Source organism: Delphinus delphis, chromosome 14 (assembly GCF_949987515.2).
Source record: "Delphinus delphis chromosome 14, mDelDel1.2, whole genome shotgun sequence".
Taxonomy (NCBI): Eukaryota; Metazoa; Chordata; class Mammalia; order Artiodactyla; family Delphinidae; genus Delphinus; species Delphinus delphis.
Genome location: NC_082696.1, coordinates 9,923,687 through 9,943,881, shown reverse-complemented (window position 1 = coordinate 9,943,881; position 20,195 = coordinate 9,923,687). Strand labels below are relative to the sequence as shown.

General features: G+C 41.1%; 1 protein-coding gene across 4 annotated transcripts in view; it reads left to right on the top strand.

Annotated features, from left to right (window-relative positions):
- The window catches only part of ZDHHC14 (zinc finger DHHC-type palmitoyltransferase 14), a 275,052-nt gene that overhangs the window by 1,157 nt on the left and 253,700 nt on the right, over positions 1-20,195 (top strand). The gene's annotated exons all lie outside the window — the stretch shown is intronic.

Here is a 20,195-nt window from a genome sequence, read left to right as displayed (position 1 = left end):
GTGGTGGCGAAAGCTCCCCGACGCCTGGCACCCCTCGCCTCCCCGATCCCTGTCCCTCTCCCCTCGCTACTTTCGTTTTCTAGAAGGCTTATCTATTGTATATTGTTAGATAATACAGACCCCGCACTCCCTCTTTTTCTTTAAAAGGTCTATTTGCTTTTCGGTCCCCGGAGATAATGCAGTTCTGGGTCGGGCTCTGGGAGTGGAGGAGAAGGGAGAGAGGACACTTGGAAGGTGTGCCGGCCTTGTTGCCCCCAAGGGTTGAGTGGCACCTCGCAGGTGACTGATTCTTGGCGCGGGCCCTACTGAGTTTGGAGACTAGCAAACCGGCCCAGATGTAGCCTTCTGTGGGAAGCGGGGATGAGGCAGATCCTTAAGTCAGGGATAAACAGAATCGACTTCCTTTCGTGCTCACGAGCTTTAGGGCGTCTTGTGAAGCTCAGTTGACTAAATCTTCTACATACCTTCCCTGACTAACGAGAAATCTTGGTTATTTTAGGTCTCAGAGTGTTGGCCACTCCATGTGGCTTGGAAGGATAATTTCATTTTTCGTTCTCCTTAGATGTTCACTCTTGATCAATTTCTGATTTACTATCAGGTTTCTAAACGATTCACTTTAAAAACAGGTTTCAGTAAAAAAAATGCTCCAAGCAAACACTTTCCCCTCCCCTCCCAATATTGGGGAACAGGTAAAAGGAGACTGTAGGCCTGTCAGGAAGAGTATGACACTGCATAGTAACTTATGATTCCAGAAACAAAACTTTAGGACTTTAGGGCTTTTATGGGGAAAAAAGTGCATGCACGTCTTCTCCATTCAGGAAAATCAAATTGGCTGATAGCAACTATCTTCCTGCCAACTAACTAAAGATCTTCTTGTTTGTTAATAGTATTAGATAAAGTAGTTTAACCACATTTCAGAATCCACTTCAATTGCTCTCATTGGGTCCAACATTTGCATTGCAGCTTCTTGTGTAATTCTTGGTATCTTATGCTCAATGAAACTTATAGCTACTACCCCCTCCCATTGAAAAAAAAGCAATATATTTATTGGGAGTTCTTTGCTTTTCCTAGCTATTATGGGTCATGATACTCTTTCTGCTTCTGTTGGATAGGGTTAATTAAAAGCTTTTGTGTATGTTTACTTTTGTCTGTGGTAAGTATTAATAGGTTCTGATTTTGTGCCTGGTGTTTGATATTCCAAATGCTGTCTCAGTCAGAAATGGATGATCTCTTGACAATGTAATACTTTTCACTTAAAGCCCTCTGACTCTGAGGGGAAACATTTTGTGTCTGAACATTGTGCTGTGATGAACAATTTTCATGGGATTGAGTGAGAACAGGTGAGGAGAGAGATCTCCGCTATATGCTCCTTAACTCCCCCAGCCTTTCTTACAGACAACAACTCCATTTCTGACTATGTAAAATTTCCAGGTCTCTTCTAGAAGGTTAACTTTGGTGCACATTTGAGACTAGTTGGTGGAGTCTGTCTGGGGACCTGGTAACGGGAGGGTCGGGGTATGCAGAGGCTTTCAGAATGATGGGAGAAATGCCCTGTTGTTCCTGCTGCTGCTCCCCTGCCCCCATCCAGAGCCACCCTCTTGTCCTTACAGACCTGGGGAACTGGGGGAAGGGGCCAGAGGTTCTGGGTGATTTTGCAGTCTGAGTCATAATAAATCCCGGCCCTGACATGGTGATGTCATACGGTAGAACAGAAATGCCATCCTTCCAATGGTGGCTTCATTACAGGTGTTCCCCTACGTAGAGCATATTCACTATGTTCCTCATGTTACCAGAGTTTTGAATGGATCTATACTGGCATCTCTGCGCTTTTTTAGCTGTGTTAAGAGTGGAGAAAATGGATTAATTTTGTGATTGTGTGGCAGAGCTTCAGCCACAAGTGTGTTTCATTTAGGATCATGACTATTTCATTTTCTCTAAACACCCAAATCCCCACTGTATGGTTGGGGTCCCCTGCAGTTATTACTTTTACTCTACTTTTACTTTCTTTTACTTTCTTCTTTCAAACACTGCTTTTAACCAAACCATCATAAGTTCATTTTCACCTCATCTCTGTGTGTTTCTTCCAAGAGTTCCCCGAAGTCCTCACTAGCAGGTTGTTAGGGATCTTTCTGTGTCAGCGTTGTGTTAAAGGATGGCTGTAGGAATAAACATGTGCACTGGGATTTTATTAGCTACTGTCAGCAGCTTCAGTTTTAGATCGGCTCTACATGTATGTGTGTCTCTGGTGTCCATGAGTGTTGCTTCAGTTAGCCAATTTGAAGTTTCAAGAAAATAGGCTCATCGTAACATGATGCCTCAGTTACAAAAAATCATAGGGCTGCTCAAATCATAGAATGTTACGCTTTAGCAAGAATATTTGTCACTGTATTGCTTTTAAGTTCTTTACCATTGCTAATGCCAGGGTGAAATTAAATAACTTTGACCAAATTAATTTGATAGAGACTCAGAGCCCCAATTAGTCACATGCACGGGAAATGAAATGCCAACAGGCTAGGAGAGATCAAGAGAGAATGCCAGTTTTGTCTGCTCTCTGTCTGCCTTCCTTCTGCCATTCCTTCAGTTATTTATTGAGCATATACTATGTGGTTGCCTATTTTGATTAATTTCATGTCTAGATAACTTTAATATTAGCAGAATTTGTTTTTAAACACGAGGGTCCATGTTTTTCCATACTGTAACACAAAGGCAAATATGAAATTTGAAAATAAGACATATAACTTCTAAACTTAGTTTTAGACCTCCGTTTCCTGCAACTCTTCTCCACCCTACCTCTTCTTCCTGACCTTGAAGAGATGGACAGGGAACTTTGTTCAAGAGAAGTGGACTTCTTGGAATGCAGCAACAGGTGTTGATACTCTCTTCAACCGTGGAAGAAAGGCAGGGTAGAATGATTTTTCTCACCTTGAAGATGAAGTGATAGAGGCTTGGAGAGGTTAAATAATCACCTAAGATCACACACTAATTAGTGGCCAGGCTTCTGGCTGGAAAGCCTGTGACCTTTCTGATGCTCTCTGCTGCTCCTCCCCCAAATATAGGATAGTGGTTACAGGCATGTATGCCTTTCGGAAGGACAGATCCCAAAATTCTTCCCAGAAGTATGACCTTAGACAAATTAGTTGACTTTTCTAAGCCTTGGTTTCCCAGTCTGTTAAATGGGATTAATAATATCTACCTTTAAACGTTGTGAAGATTAAATGACGTGTATTTAGTCCAGTGTCTGATACATAGTACTCATTAAATGGTACATGTTATTAGAGCAGAACTTAGAAATAGCCTCCCAAGGACGCTGGTCACCCCTTTCTGAGAACCTGTGAAGGACGGAGTATGTGGATTAAGAAGCAGGCACGACAGTGATAGCATATTAGGGCGGAAAAAATGTGGAACTGTGTAGTCTGCAGTTGAACAGAGACCTTGGCGTGAGTCTGAGGGGCAGCTTTGCTCTTGCGCCTTTTATCCAGACCCTGAGCGAGGGCAGTGAGCAAGCCTACAAGAAGCAGGAACTACATCTCCTTTCCATCCTTGGAGCTGCCGTCTCAGAATCGAGAAGACAGTAATAAAGCAACTAGAAGAAACCTGAAGCAACCCTCCAGTCTTTGTCAAGTAGGGCGGGGCTATTTATCTTTAGACGTCTTCTATTCAACATATGTAGCTGGTCCAAAGTGACAGCATTACATGGCTGTGTTTAAGAGGGAAGGGTGGAAGTTGGTTGCAGTGCTGTGGAGACATATCACTGCTCCTTGCACTTACTGAGGGGCTGGCTCATCAAAGACTCCCTACAATGTCCTCATTCTCACACACCCCAGAATTGCCATTTGAAAAGATCAGTGAACGTTATCAATTTCTTTCTCTCTGACTTACACACACATATAGCCCACTTTTTTTTTTTTTTCTTTTGCGGTACGCGGGCCTCTCACTGTTGTGGCCTCTCCCGTTGCGAAGCACAGGCTCCGGACGCGCAGGCTCAGCGGCCACGGGTCATGGGTCATGGGCCCAGCCGCTCCGCGGCATGTGGGATCTTCCCGGACCGGGGCACGAACCCGTATCCCTTGCATCAGCAAGCGGACTCTCAACCACTGCGCCACTAGGGAAGCCCTTCCTTTATTTTGTAACTAAACACTTTAAACAGATAAAGCACTCTGTGGTATATATGAAGGTTACCCAACAACCACCAACATGTAGAGTAATTTTGTATCTTATAGGTTCTTGTCTTTGGATACTTGAATTTATATAGTAGGACTTCTAAGGATTCTATTGACTACTTGTATTTCACTCTCTTCTCTCAGCTATTGGGAACTGACATCAAATTATGCAGAAAGGACTCTTGTAGGTTCCTATAACAGGGTAATGATGATCAATTATTTATTGGGCTATATCTACATAACCTGGAGATTTTTCTTTTGCAGTACAATGCTACACATAATTTATTCAAGGCAGAGTTATTCTGTCTTAGCAAGAGAAATTAAGGGTTTCAAGGAAGTATGTTCATTGTTTTGTAGCTCAGGTTGTTAGGAAAGGGAAAACAGTGGTGGTCAATAGATGCTTATAATTAGATACACCCAGAAATATGGATCTGATAAAATGTCAGTTGGTTCAAGTAAGAGTTGGGGACTTTCTTAATGCTTTTGTTTAGTTCTTCACTAAATATAAAAATTGGTCCTAATTTAAACTAATTTTTATAAACTGGATAATCTTCTAGTATTTCTCCAATTCCCCCCCATTTAAAAAATATAATATTAGATTGATATAGAAGATTATATATAACAACACACATGCAATTTTGAAATAAAATACTTTTCATGAGTATAAAGAGCCCCCATGAAACTACCACTCACTCAAGAACCATGTCAATACCAGGGCTTTTGAAAAAAAAAAAAAATTACCAGGACTTTTGAATCTACTTATATCCTTTGGGTTTCAGCCCTGTCCCATCTTCCTGCCCCTCCCTGAGGTCATCACTACCTGAGCTAGTCATTATTAATGCCTTGCCCTATTTTCCTCAAGATTGTTGAATGTATGCATTCCCAAACAACAGGTTGTTTAGTTTGGCTTATTTTTCTATATAAAAAATATAAAGAAAATTTTCTTCTATATATAAAAAAATAATGAAAATCTTTTATTTAAAAAAACTCTCTCTTCCTCCTCTCTCCTTCCCCTCTCTGACCCATTGAAGAGTAAGTTGCAGATGTCATGCTCTTTTATATCCATATTTTTCAGCGTGTAATTCTTAAGAAAAAGGGTGTTCTCTTATACAAACACAGTATTAGCATCAATTTCAGGAAATTTAACATGGATACAATAATCCACATTCAAATTTTGCCTTTGTCCCAGTACTGGTGGGTTAAAGTTTATCATCTTGGTATTTGTTTTCTATTTATCTAATATGTTTTTTCTCTTTTCCTCCTTCTTGAATTCTTTTAGGTGAATTGCCTATTTTTAGTATTCCATTTTTTTTCCTTTAAAAAAATGTGGGCTATGTTTCTTTGTATATTTTTAGTAGTTGCTTAAGAGATTAGAATATGCATCTTTACTCTTTAATAGTCTACCTCCAAATAGTAATATTGTACTTCAGAAATAATAAAGAAACCTATAATGTTATAATTCCACTTTTCCCACCCTTTGAACTCTTATTGTCATATATTTTATATCTGTGTATGATACAAGTCCAGTAATGTTATTATTTAAAAGCAGTCAGTAGTATTTAAAAGAAACATAAATGTATATACATATATAAAATAAATATACTTTAAAATAAAACCTATACAAACATATAAAATCTAAGACACATATACATTTGTACATATATGAAATAGAGATAATTTTAAATAGAATTTTGTATTTATCCTCACATGTTTACTATTTCTGGTACTCTTTATTTCTTTCATCTGTATTATTTCCCTATGACCTAAAGTACTTCTTTCAGTGTTTCTTGTATGCAGGTCTGCCGGTGACAAGTCCTCTTAGTTTTTGTTTTGACAGTGTTTATTTTGCCTTCATTTTTATTTTGCCTTCAATGTTTATTTTGCCTTCATATTTTCACTGGATATAGAACTCTAGTTTGACAGTTTTTTTCTATCAGAACTTTGAGGATGTTGGCCCATTGTCTTCTGGCTTCTTTTGTTTCCAGTGAGAAGTTAGCTCTTATTTTTTACATTTCCTCCTGTATGTAACGGGTGAACTTTTTCCCAGGCTGATGTTCTCTTTATCTTTTGTTTTTTGGTTTCAGCAGCTGAATGAGGACATAACTGAGGTGTGGTTTTCTTTATATGGATCCTGCTTCAGGTTTACTAAAGCTTTGGGGATCTGTGGATTGATATGTTGAAGTTTTGGAAAATTTTCATCCATTATTTCTTCAAAAATTTTTTTGTCTTGTTCTCCCTCTTCTCCTGGAACTCCATCTATTTATATATGATACCATTTTATATAGTTCCTTACATCTTGGATTTTTAAAAATTTTTTTCTGTTTTTTTCTTTTATCTCTTTGTGTTTCAGTTTGATTAATTCCAATTGGTCTGTCTTCAAGTTTACTGATCTTTTTCTCTCCTGTGTCCTGTCTATGATGAGGCCTCTTTGATACCTTATTTTTTATTTTGAGCATTTCTGTATTTGAAAAACTAGTTTTTTTAACATTAGTTTAAAAAAATAATTTCCATTCTTCTGAAATTATCTGTTTATGTCCATATTTTCTTTTTTTTGCATGTATCTTTTTATTTATTATTTTTAATTTTAATTTCTTTGAATTTTATTTTATTTATTTTTTTATATAGCAGGTTCTTATTAATTATCCATTTTACACATATTAGTGTATACATGTCAATCCCAATCTCCCTATTCATCACACCATCACCCCCCTCCACTTTCCCCCCTTGGTGTCCATACGTTTGTTCTCTACATCTGTGTCTCAATTTCTGCCCTGCAAACCAGTTCATCTGTACCACTTTTTTAGGTTCCACATATATGTGTAAATATATGATATTTGTTTTTCTCTTTCTGACTTTCTTCACTCTGTATGACAGTCTCTAGATTCATCCATGTCTCTAAAAATGACCCAATTTCGTTCCTTTTTATGGCTGAGTAATATTCTGTTGTATCTATGTGCCACATGTTCTTTATCCATTTGTCTGTCAATGGGCATTTAGGTTGTTTCCATGACCTGGCTATTGTAAATAGTGCTGCAGTGAACATTGGGGTGCATGTGTCTTCTTGAATTATGGTTTTCTCTGGGTATATGCCCAGTAGTGGGATTGCTGGGTCATATGGTAATTCTATTTTTAGTTTTTTAAGGAACCTCCATACTGTTCTGCATAGTGGCTGTATCAATTTACATTCCCACCAACAGTGCAAGAGGGTTCCCTTTTCTCCACACCCTCTCCAGCATTAGTTGTTTGTAGATTTTCTGATGGTGCCCATTCTGACTGGTGTGAGATGATACCTCATTGTACTTTTTTTTTTTTTTTTTGCGGTACGTGGGCCTCTCACTGTTGTGGCCTCTCCCGTTGCGGAGCACAGGCTCTGGACGCGCAGGGTCAGCGGCCATGGCTCACGGGCCTAGCCGCTCCGCGGCATGTGGGATCTTCCCAGACCGGGGCACGAACCCGTGTCCCCTGCATCGGCAGGCGGACCCTCAACCACTGCGCCACCAGGGAAACCCCTCATTGTACTTTTGATTTGCATTTCTCTAATAATTAGTGACGTTGAGCAGCTTTTCATGTGCTTCTTGGCCATCAGTATGTCTTCTTTGGTGAAATGTCTATTTAGGGCTTCTGCCCATTTTTTGATTGGGTTGTTTGTTTCTTTAATATTGAACTGCATATATATTTTGGAGATTAATATATATTAATATATACTTTGGAGATTAATCCTTTGTCCATTGATTCATTTGTAAATATCTTCTTCCATTCTGTAAATATTTTCTTCCATTCATTTGTAAATATTTTCTTCCATTCATTTGTAAATATTTTCTTCCATTCTGTACATATTTTCTTCCATTCATTTGTAAATATTTTATTCCATTCTTCCATCTTGTTTAGTTTCCTTTGACGTGCAAAAGCTTTTAAGTTTTTGATTAGGTCCCATTTGTTTATTTTTGTTTTTATTTCCATTACTCTAGGAGGTGGATCAAAAAAGATCTTGCTGTGATTTATGTCAAAGAGTGTTCTTCCTATGTTTACCCCTAGAGTTTTATAGTGTCTGGTCTTACATTTAGCTCTCTAACTCATTTTGAGTTTATTTTTGTGTATGGTGTTAGGAAGTGTTCTAATTTCATTCTTTTACATGTAGCTATCCAGTCTTCTCAGCACCACTTATTGAAGGGACTGTCCTTTCTCCATTGTATATCCTTGCCTCCTTTGTCATAGGTTAGTTGACCATAGGTGCATGGGTTTATCTCTGGGCTTTCTATCCTTTTCCATTGATCTGTATTTCTGCTTTTGTGCCAGTACCATATTGTCTTGATTACTGTAGCTTTGTATTATAGCCTGAAGTCAGGGAATCTGATTCCTCCAGCTCTGTTTTTTTCCCTCAAGACTGCTTTGGCTATTCAGGGTCTTTTGTGTCTCCATACAAATTTAAGATTTTTTGTTCTAGTTCTGTAAAAAAATGCCATTAGTAATTTGATAGGGATTGCATTGAGTCTGTAGATTGCTTTGGGTAGTATAGTCATTTTCACAATATTGATTCTTCCAATCCAAGAACATGGTATATCTCTCCATCTGTTTGTATCATGTTTAATTGCTTTCATCAGTGTCTTATAGTTTTCTGCATATAGGTCTTTTGTCTCCCAAGGTAGGTTTATTCCTAGGTATTTTATTCTTTTTGTTGCAATGGTAAATGGGACTGTTTCCTTAATTTCTTTCAGAATTTTCATCATTAGTGTATAGGAATGCAAGAGATTTCTGTGCATTAATTTTGTACCCTGCCACTTTACGTAATTAATTGATTAGCTCTAGTAGTTTTCTGGTGGCATCTTTGGGATTCTCTATGTATAGTATCATGTCATCTGCAAACAGTGACAGTTTTACTTCTTCTTTTCCAATTTGTATTCCTTTTATTTCTTTTTCTTCTCTGATTGCCGTGGCTAGGACTTCCAGAACTATGTTAAATAATAGTGGTGAGAGTGGACATCCTTGTCTTGTTCCTGATCTTAGAGCAAGTGCTTTCAGTTTTTCACCATTGAGGATGATGTTTGCTGTGGGTTTGTCATATATGGCCTTTATTATGTTGAGGTAGGTTCCCTCTGTGCCCACTTTCTGGAGAGTTTTTATAATAAATGGGTGTTGAATTTTGTCAAAAGCTTTTTCTGCATCTGTTGAGATGGTCATATGGTTTTTATTCTTCAATTTGTCAATATGGTGTATCACATTGATTGATTTGCATATATTGAAGAATCCTTGCATCCCTGGGATAAACCCCACTTGATCATGGTGTATGATCCTTCTAATGTGCTGTTGGATTCTGTTTGCTAGTATTCTGTTGAGGATTTTTGCATCCATATTCATCAGTGTTATTGGTCCGTAATTTTGTTTTTTGTAGTATCTTTGTCTGGTATTGGTGTTAGGGTGATGGTGGCCTCATAGAATGAGCTTGGGAGTGTTCCTTCCTCTGCAGTTTTTTGGAAGAGTTTGAGAATGATGGGTGTTAGTACTTCTCTAAATGTTTGATAGAATTCACCTGTGAAGCCATCTGGTCCTGCACTTTTGTTTGTTGGAAGATATTTAATCACCATTTCAATTTTATTACTTGTGATTGGTCTGTTCATATTTTCTGTTTCTTCCTGGTTCAGTCTTGGAAGTTTATACCTTTCTAAGAATTTGTCCATTTCTTCCAGGTTGTCCATTTTATTGGCATAGAGTTGCTTGTAGTAGTCTCTTAGGATGCTTTGTATTTCTGTGGTCTCTGGTGTAACATCGCCTTTTTCATTTCTAATTTTATTGATATGAGTCCCTCCCCCTTTTTCTTGATGAGTTTGGCTAATGGTTTATCAATTTTGTTTATCTTCTCAAAGAACCCGCTTTTAGTTTTATTGATCTTTGCTATTGTTTTCTTTGTTTCTATTTCATTTATTTCTGCTCTGATCTTTATGATTTCTTTCCTTCTGCTAACTTTCGGTTTTGTTTGCTCTTCTTTCTCTAGTTCCTTAGGTGTAAGGTTAGGTTGTTCATTTGAGATGTTTCTTGTTTCTTGAGGTAGGCTTGTATTGCTATCAACTTCCCTTTTAGAACTGCTTTTGCTGCGTCCCATAGGTTTTGGATTGTTGTGTTTTCATTGTCATTTGTCTCTAGGTATTTTTTGATTTCCTCAATGATCTCTTGGTTATTTAGTAATGTATTTTTTAGCCTCTGTGAGTGTGCGTTTTTTACGTTTTTTTCCCCTGTAATTGATTTCTAATCTCATAGCGTTGTGATCAGAAAAGATACTTGATATGATTTCAGTTTTCCTATATTTACTGAGGCTTGATTTGTGACCCAAGATGTGATCTATCCTGGAGAATGTTCCACGTGCACTTGAGAAGAAAGTGTGATCTGCTCTTTTAGGATGGAATGTCCTATAAATATCAATTAAATCTATCTGGTCTGTTTTGTCATTTACAGCTTGTGTTTCCTTATTAATTTTCTGTTTGGGTGATCTGTCCATTGGTGGAAGTGAGGTGTTAAAGTCCCCCACTGTTATTGTGTTACTGTCAATTTTCTCTTTTATAGCTGTTAGCAGCTGCCTTACATATTGAGGTGCTCCTATGTTGGGTGCATATATATTTATAATTTTTATATCTTCTTCTTGGATTCATCCCTTGATCATTGTGTCGTGTCCTTCCTTGTCTCTTGTAACATTCTTTATTTTAAAGTCTATTTTATCTGATATGAGTAATGCTACTGAAGCTTTCTTTTGATTTTCATTTACATGGAATATCTTTTTCCATCTCCTCACTTTCAGTCTGTATGTGTCCCTAGGTCTGAAGTGGATCTCTTGTAGACAGCATATAGATGGGTCTTGTTTTTGTATCCATTCCGAGAGCCTGTGTCTTTTGGTTGGAGCATTTAATCCATTCATGTTTAAGGTAATTATCGATATGTATGTTCCTATTACCATTATCTTAATTGTTTTGGGTTTGTTTTTGTAGGTCCTTTTCTTCTCTTGTGTTTCCCACTTAGAGAAGTTCCCTTTAGCATCTGTTGTAGAGCTGGTTTGGTGGTGCTGAATTCTCTTAGCTTTTCTTGTCTGTAAAGCTTTTGATTTCTCCATCGAATCTGAATGAGATCCTTGCAGGGTAGAATAATCTTGGTTGTAGTTTCTTCACTTTCATCACTTTGAATATGTCATGCCACTTCCTTCTGGCTTGTAGAGTTTCTGCTGAGAAATCAGCTGTTAACCTTATGGAAGCTCCCTTGTATGTTGTTTGTCATTTTTCTCTTGCTGCTTTCAATAATTTTTCTTTGTCTTTAATTTTTGCCAATTTGATTACTATGTGTCTCGGTGTGTTTCTCCTTGGGTTTGTCCTGTATGGGACTCTCTGCGCTTCTTGGACTTGGGTGTCTATTTCCTTTCCCATGTTAGGGAAATTTCTGACTATAATCTCTTCAAATATTTTCTCACGTCCTCTCTCTCTCTCTTCTCCTTCTGGGACCCCTATAATGCAAATGTTTTTGCGTTTAATGTTGTCCCAGAGGTCTTTTAGGCTGTCTTCATTTCTTTTCATTCTTTTTTCTTTATTCTGTTCTGCTGCAGTGAATTCCACCATTCTGTCTTCCAGGTCACTTATCCGTTCATCTGCCTCAGTTATTCTGCTATTGGTTCCTTCTAGTGTATTTTTCATCTCAGTTATTGTATTGTTCGTCTCTGTTTGTTTGTTCTTTAATTCTTCTAGGTCTTTGTTAAACATTCCTTGCATCTTCTCGATCTTTGCCTCCATTCTTTTTCCAAGGTCCTGGATCATCTTCACTATCATTATTCTGAATTCTTTTTCTGGTAGGTTGCCTATCTCCACTTCATTTAGTTGTTTTTCTGGGGTTTTATCTTGTTCCTTCATCTGGTACGTAGCCCTCTGCCTTTTCATCTTATCTGTCTTTCTGTGAATGTGGTTTTTGTTCCACAGGCTGCAGGATTGTAGTTCTTGCTTCTGCTGTCTGCCCTCTGGTGGATGAGGTTATCTAACAGGCTTATGCAAGTTTCCTGATGGGAGGGACTGGTGGTGGGTAGAGCTGGGTGTTTCCCTGGTGGGCAGAGCTCAGTAAAACTTTAATCTGCTTGACTGCTGATGGGTGGGGCTGGGTTCCCTCCCTGTTGGTTGTTTGGCCTGAGGCAACCCAACACTGGAGCCTACCTGGGCTGTTTGGTGAGGCTAATGGCAGACTCTGGGAGGGCTCACGCCAAGGAGTACTTCCCAGAACTTCTGCTGCCAGTGTCCTTGTCCTCACGGTGACACACAGCCACCCCCCCCCTCCGCCTCTACAAGAGACCCTCCAACACTAGCAGGTGGGTCTGGTTTAATCTTATATGGGGTCACTGCTCCTTTCCCTGGATCCCGATGCGCACACTACTTTGTGTGTGCCCTACAAGAGTGGAGTCTCTGTTTCCCCCAGTCCTGTCAAAGTCCTGCAATCAAATCCCGCTAGCCTTCAAAGTCTGATTCTGTAGGAATTCCTCCTCCCATTGCTGGACCCCCAGCTTGGGAAACCTGATGTGGGGCTCAGAACCTTCACTCCAGTGGGTGGACTTCTGTGGTATAAGTGTTCTCCACTCTGTGAGTCACCCACCCAGCAGTTATGGGATTTGATTTTATTGTGGTTGCGCCCCTCCTAACGTCTCTTTGTGGCTTCTCCTTTGTCTGTGGATGTGGGGTATCTTTTTTGGTGAGTTCCAGTGTCTTTCTGTCGATGTTTGTTCAGCAGTTAGTTGTGATTCCAGTGCTCTCACAAGAGGGAGTGAGAGCACGTCCTTCTACTCCGCCATCTTGAACCAGTCTCTTTATGTCCATATTTTCTACTGGATACTTTAACATATTTTCTGTAGTTATTTTGGCATCCTTGCCTAATGATGCCAGCATCTGTCATCTCTGGATATGCTTCTTTTGCCTATTTCTTCTCTTGACTGTGGCTTACAGTTTCTTCCTTCTTTGTATTTCTCGTAATTTGTGATTACATGCTAGATATTGTGTGTAAAAGAATTGTTGACCCTTCAGTAACTTAAAAGGGCATGGCCTTCCTTCAGGCCAGTAGAGTGTGGGCTGAGTCAGTCTCATTTGTAATTGAGATGGGCGTGTGCTCTGGTGACACTTTAGTTAGATTCATTTCATCCCTGACTTTAGATGTTTTGAGGGAAGAATCAGGACTTTCCCTTTAGCAGGGATTGGGATCTTATCCCTGGCAAAACTCTTCGCGCATCACAGCCCAGCACCAGCTTACTGGGGAAGATTTGTTGTTCAGCGAGACTGCCAGCTTTTTGGGTTACAGGAGAGTTTTCTTTGCAGTCTTGCCCCAGCTCTCTATACCTAGGACATCTCTTTTTGCCCGGCTGTTCAGTCTCCGCTTTTGGATCACTGCAGAGTGGCCTGAGTGACGGCCTGAAGTGCCTGAGAGATTTTCTTATATTTTTATGCTCTCACCCCTGCCTTACCCTTGGGGACAGTCCCATAGGTGTCAGGGCGGACGTCTCTCGACACTCCTGCCCTATCTAAGCCTTTGGTGTATTCTTGCTATGTGTTTGGTGAAGATCCATGGGGAAGAGTTGGCTGGTGGCGTAGCCCTACCCTGTGGCTGTGTCTTCTTGGAATTCTAATCCATAGAGCAGTCCACTTGTAGCCATTAACTTAATTAAAAATTTGCCGGTTTCTCCTTATTCCTGTCTATGGTGGATTCCTGTTCCTCCTGCCACTTCGCTAGGAATGAAAGCTGGGAATGGCCTGACACATTTAGGCTTCTTTGCATCCTCAGCTCCGTGATATATTTTAAAAACTGTGCTTTGTAGCTAATCTGGCTTGTTCTCATTGTTAGAGTGGGAGTGATTGCTCTTACAATTTTCAACTTGTGATTTTTTTAGCTTAATGTTGTGTTTCTCAGATTCATTTATGCTGTTGCATATATATGTAATTAGTTTTTATTGCTATAATATTTGGTTTGTTAAATATGCTCAATGTATTCCTTATACTCTTTCTAATGTTTCTTTCTTTGACTTCTCACTGATTCTTGGCATTTACTATCACTTTATAGGGTAGAATATGCAAGGCTGCCTCTGCATAGGTTTTGATTTCTTCTTAAGGATGTCCTGGCAATGACTATGGTGTCTAGACCCAAATGCTTAGGCCTGGATAACTGAGAGAGTTTAGCATGGGATGCAATCTGTTACGCTTTTACATGATAAAGTATTTATCAAAATGATAAATCATGACTATCAACTAGTCATTGAAGTTGTATACAATTAAGAGCAAGGTTTAAAGAAATATATATCCTTATGATGAGTGAGGTACTTTATCACAAATTTCACCTTCATCTTCATAGGTTAATTTGGCATTAGTTTTTCATTGATTTTAAGAGAAAACTTTAACTTTTTTCCCCTCACTTATAATACTTTGGGTTTGGAAACTCTTCTCTCATCTCATGTGTAACTTAGATACAGCCCCTCAGAGTACCTGTAATTAAGATTCTGTTACCAGCCTCTTCTCATGTAGCTGGTTTTCATTGACAGTCCTGATAGAAGGATTTCTGATTGAACCAGCCAGCCCTGTTCTCGTATAGACTCGTCAGTCTCCCTGCTCTACTCAAGAGAGAAAAATCTCTTCCCCTGCCAAGATCAGGCCCAGGATGAAGAGAAATGTGATGGCTGTGTGTGTGTGTGTGTGTGTGTGTGTGTGTGTGTGTGTGTGTGTGTGTGTGTGTGTGTGTGTGTGTGTGTGTGTGTCTCTTTCCCTCGACTCCATTTCTCCAATTTGTAGAGGTTGTCCTATCCTTAATTTTGGCCTGTTTCGGCCCCTACCTCCTTGACCTTTCAGCTGAGAGCTGTCATGCCATTAGAATAGACTTCCTTGTTCCCCCGTCTCCCCCAGAGATTTTTGAAGTAGACTGGCTTTCAACTATAAGGAGACTATTTTATTTCAGAACATTTTAGGTGTATTTGGAGAGAACAAACCGTTAAGAAGTGTGAATTTCCATACATCTTCAAACTGGGCTTTCAAAACTTCTGACTTCAGAGACCACGGGGGCTGGTCTTGCTGTTGAGGGCCATTGGAATGCAACAAGGCTGTGCAAGGTGGCTGTTAGAGGAGGGTGTAGCCAACCGCCCCCTAGGGTGGATGTGGTTGGCCTGGAGATAGTCTTATCGGTGGAGGAACGGCTGGCTGTCTAACTCACTTGGGAAAGAGTTTAAGTTTTATAGTCTGCTATCTTTTGATGGTTTTCAGGCGCTTCTCATGAAACAGCTTATTTTAACACAGAACACTGGAGTCTATTAGAGGCGTTAGTCCTACTTACTGCGATGGGAAATTACTGTCTCTCCTTGTACAGATAGTAGATTTTGTCTTCCTTGACAAAATCCAGTGTCCCTTTTTTTCCGTTTTTCTTTTTCCTTTTCCCTCAGTGGTATAAGAGCCTGTGAGTACGTTTTTTTTTTTTTTGGAAACTTTTTCTTCCTTTAGCTTTTAGGATGTTCATCTTCTACTTACCTGTAGTTACTTCTTTTTTCTCTGTATTATATCTGCTGTGTCCTCCTTGCCCTTAATTACCTTTGTCCATTTCCTGTCTGCCTTTCTTACTTTCTCAAGCAAGTCTGAGCCATCATGGTGACACTCTTACCTCTTCCAATGTGACTTCATCTGTCTCTTGTCCCCTGCTTAGAGCACCTGCCCTCCTGTCTTGCATTTCCTCTTGCCTGTGGAGACCTTTACCCAGATGTCCTCTGATGCCCAGAAAGCAAGGTATTGAAAACCAAATGCATTGCTCATGGCTCCACCATTCTCATTAAAGAAAACACTCCTCGTCCCCAGAGTTCATCCTGGAAGTGTTCTCTCTTTTCACCTTCCTCATATACTTTCAGTTACCACACTCGACTAATCTTTTGCTTTAATGTCTCTTAGGATGTATTCTTCCTGTTTCCATACTTAGGTAGTAGGTTTCAAACATATTCACAAAATCTTTAACCCTCTTCCCATCAAAAAAAAAAAAAAAAAGAAAAGATGGAGTGTAATTCTCCCCTCAAATATGGTCCAGCCTTAGAGACTCAGTTCTAAAGAACAGAACATGGCAGAAGTGATGCTGTGTGATTTCTGAGGCTAGGTTAGAAAATGTGGTAAAGCTTCCACCTGGTACATGGGCCATCTCTCTCTTTCTCTCTCTTGCTCTCTCGTACTGGGGACATGTACCTTAGAGCCCTGAGCTGCTATGTAAGAAGTCTAGCTATATAATACAGAGACCATGAGGAGAGACCCCAGGCCATATAGAGACAGAGGTGCCCACGGATGCCCAGCTGTTCTAGCCTCTGGCTGTTGGAGTCTTTATGGCTCAGAGGCTAGGTATGTGAGCGTGTGAGCCTTCACATGGTTCCATTCCATGCCTCCCCAGTCAGTCTCTGAGCCACCCTGGTCGAAGCTGAAAGGAGCAGACATGAGCTATCCCTGCCCAGCTCTGCCCACATGGCAGATTCGTGAACAAAATAATGTTGTTTCAAGCCAGTATGCTTTGGGGAGGTTTATTAGACAGCCATAGTAACTGGAATACTTCACCCCCAGAATTTCTCACATGAAGTGTTGAGACTGGGTTGGAGCATGCAGCAATCAGTGTGTGACTGACAACACTCAGTGCTGGAGTTAGAGAATTTGTTTTTAATTACAGTGGATTCAAGGCCAGTTCCTCTCACTTACCTCCATTCCAATGTGGCCTTGAGCAGGAGAGAAAGGAGTTGCAGCTAGATAAGGCATCCAAAAGTGTGCCAACCCAGGATCTCCCTTGTGTCTCCCACATGTGTCCTGGTGGGAGAGTAGTTTAGTCCCAGAGGTGTAGGCCCTCATCACCCTGGGCCACTACCGGCTTTCTTTCTCAAGTTCCCTTCCATGCTGTGTTCGTTGCATTTATAGTGATAGACTTACATGCCCATTATGTGGAAAAGTAAATTCACACAAAACTTAAAACGTGGTGTTCAAGGACTTTCTGGATTTCTCCCGCTTTATTGAGTATAGATGAGAACCTCTATTCTCTAAGAGCTCTGTGTTGAGCAGTCCTGTCTGTTCATTTTGGAGAGGGTTGAATGTGGAAACACGGCCCCGATAGGGATGCCTCCCTGACACTGTTGTGAGCTGGATGTCCACTCTTCCCTGTTACTGAGAAGGCCAGGGACCTGGCTCACCTGCCTGTCATGCTTCTGACCTACTGAGGCCTTTCCAATAACGACCTGTGGTGACCTTGTATCTGCAGAGCTGTGCTGCCCCAGAAGTGGGCACTAGACAACCAGTGACTCCCAGCGATCTGATCTTTCAGATTTATATAATCAATGCCATTTATCATCTTGAATGGTACTATTTTGGGGTCTTTTAATGCCATGAATTTCCCATATACACATTCTTGATAACAGATAAGGGCATATTTGAACATATAAGCCAAAGTCAAGTTAAATCCTGCAGCTATATATAGTCTATTTGTCTTTATAACCAGGGAGAATTCTTTACTCAGATTATCTCATACTTACCAACTTGATATAAATTTTCCTGCTTCTTTTTTTTTTTTTTTTTTTTCCTGTACGCGGGCCTCTCACTGTTGTGGCCTCTCCTGCTGCGGAGCACAGGCTCCGGACGTGCAGGCTCAGCGGCCATGGCTCACGGGCCCAGCCGCTCTGCGGCATGTGGGATCTTCCCGGACTGGGGCACAAACCCGTGTCCCCTGCATCGGCAGGCGGACTCCCAACCACTGCGCCACCAGGGAAACCCTAAATTTTCCTGCTTCTTTTTAAGACAGCAACCTATGCAAATTAAATTCCACAGTGGTCCCAACACACACATTTAAATGATGATTTCTACTCTGTTTAGAAGACCTACTGAGTTTGTGTTTCTCTTCCTATTCCATTAGCTTTAAGCATATTTTACACAGATATTTCAAAAGGTATGCTCTTGCCTTTTTAAAAATAAATAGATACTGAAAGTTAGGGAACTCTTCATCACAGCATTATTATTTAGTCAGGATTAACATTGTATAGAAAGAAATTATTTCTTCTTTGACCCAAAATTTAAAAAAGGGTAAAAAGTATTATTTTAAAGCTCTATGCCTTTATTGAAGTAGGAAACTATTTCCGTTCTATTTTTTATTTAGACGTTGAAGTGGCAGCCAAACAGAGTCCCACTCATTTGTAACTAAACTCTTCCACCTCTTGGAAGAGTTTACGATTTTACGATTGATCGGGAAAATGTCATCTCCTAGAACGTGAGATTAATATTCTTCTTCATTCTAAAGAAGGTGTGAAATTATTGATTTCACAGTGTTGTGTGGGTTTGTTCCTATCACCCAGAGTTGACCCTAGTTGTTTTCAAGAAAGATCTTAAGCTTTCCTGAGTGGGAGCCCCGAATAAGCATAAAAGGGGAGAGTTCAATTGTGGAAATAAGTGAAGACTCGCATTCCTTTCACCTCATTCCCTTTCCCGCACGTAAGTTTTCTATCGCTGTCAAAGCAAATTACCACACACTTAGTGGCTTAAAATGATACCGATCTATTATCCGACCATTCTGTGGGTTAGAAGTCCAACACGGGTCTCCCTGGACTAAAATCCAGGTGTCAGCAGGGTGTCCTCCTCTGGCAGCTCTAAGGGAAATCCATCCCCTTGCTTTCTCCAGCTTCTAGAGCTGACCTGTGGCCCCTCTCTTTGCCTTCAAAGCCAGCCACAGTCCCTCTCTGGGTGCCTTCCTTCTGTAATCACACCTCCCTCTGCCGACGGCCAGGAAAGGCCCTCCACTTTTAAGAGCCCATGTGATTAGATTGGGCCCACCCAGATCACCCAGGGTAACCCCCCATCTCAAGGCCTTTAATTTAATCACAGATGCAAAGCCCCTTTTACAATGTAAGGTGACATATTCACAAATACCAGGGGTTAGGACACGGATGTCTTTGGGTGTCCATTATTCTGTCTGCTACACCCCAAGTCCTTGTAGTTTCCATGTTAAGCTGGACTTGAAATGCTGAAGACTTTTATATACCCTAGAGAGAAGGGCTTGTTAATCAGACATCATAAAGTGGGTGCATGAAACGGACCCCTTGATTATTTGTAGAATTCTGAGGAATTCCAAATGAGATGAGGCAGAGTATCTCAGGGATGGACTGAACTTGACTCACCTGATTAATGTCACAGGTAGGGTCCGCAGGGAAGCCGACTCTACAGGTTTACCTGTAGAACATTTAGCAGGAAGCTACACCTACTGGGGAGCAACACCTGTGGGGGACAAAGGGAGAAGTACCGGGCAGACAAGTCACTATAAAGTCTCCGCCGATCTTGCCGGCCAAGGAAACCGGTCTTTATACCCCTGCATTAACCAGCGTTAGATGTCAGCTGCCCCAGGAAGGGGGCGAGATCTCTGGTGAGACCACTCTCTCCAGCTGCAGGCAGTTTTCTGAGAGAGACTCGGCTGAAAGCTGGCAGATGCCAATGTTCCCCGCAGCTGGGGAATGGGTGCTCCTGTCCTGAAAGAATAGGTGGTGGGGTGCGGTCAGGGGTTGGGGGTGGTTATCTGTCTGCCTGACGACAGCATCCACTACAGTTAGGCACAACTGAATGTTGCAGATGGGTCAGCTGCCCAGTGGGATGACCCAGGCTTTGGGGGACAAACCAATTGCAGGGGTAAGAGGGAATCCAGCCTGGCAGGCAGCAGATGGGATCGGGGTGGCCCAGTGATTTAATCTTGTGGAGTTTGGAGACAGAGAGGTGTGTCAGTGGAGGGCAGGGTCTCAGGCCCAAGACTGAGGTTCAGCAAGAAGTTTTGTTCCTGGTGGGTGGGGACGGGGCTGGTGGGGCATAAGTGCCAGGTGAGGCTCCGGTTCTGGAGCACCGTAGATCAGGGCCTCAAGCACAGGGAACCTGACGAGCCCAGGGCGGGGATGTAGTCCTAGGACCGGACACGGTGTCAGGGTGGAGGGGCAGTCGGCTGGCAGAGGGGAGAGCCCCCGATGGTGGGCTGCTGCCGCTCTGTGCCCTCTGGGGCTGCATCTAAGGGCCTGCT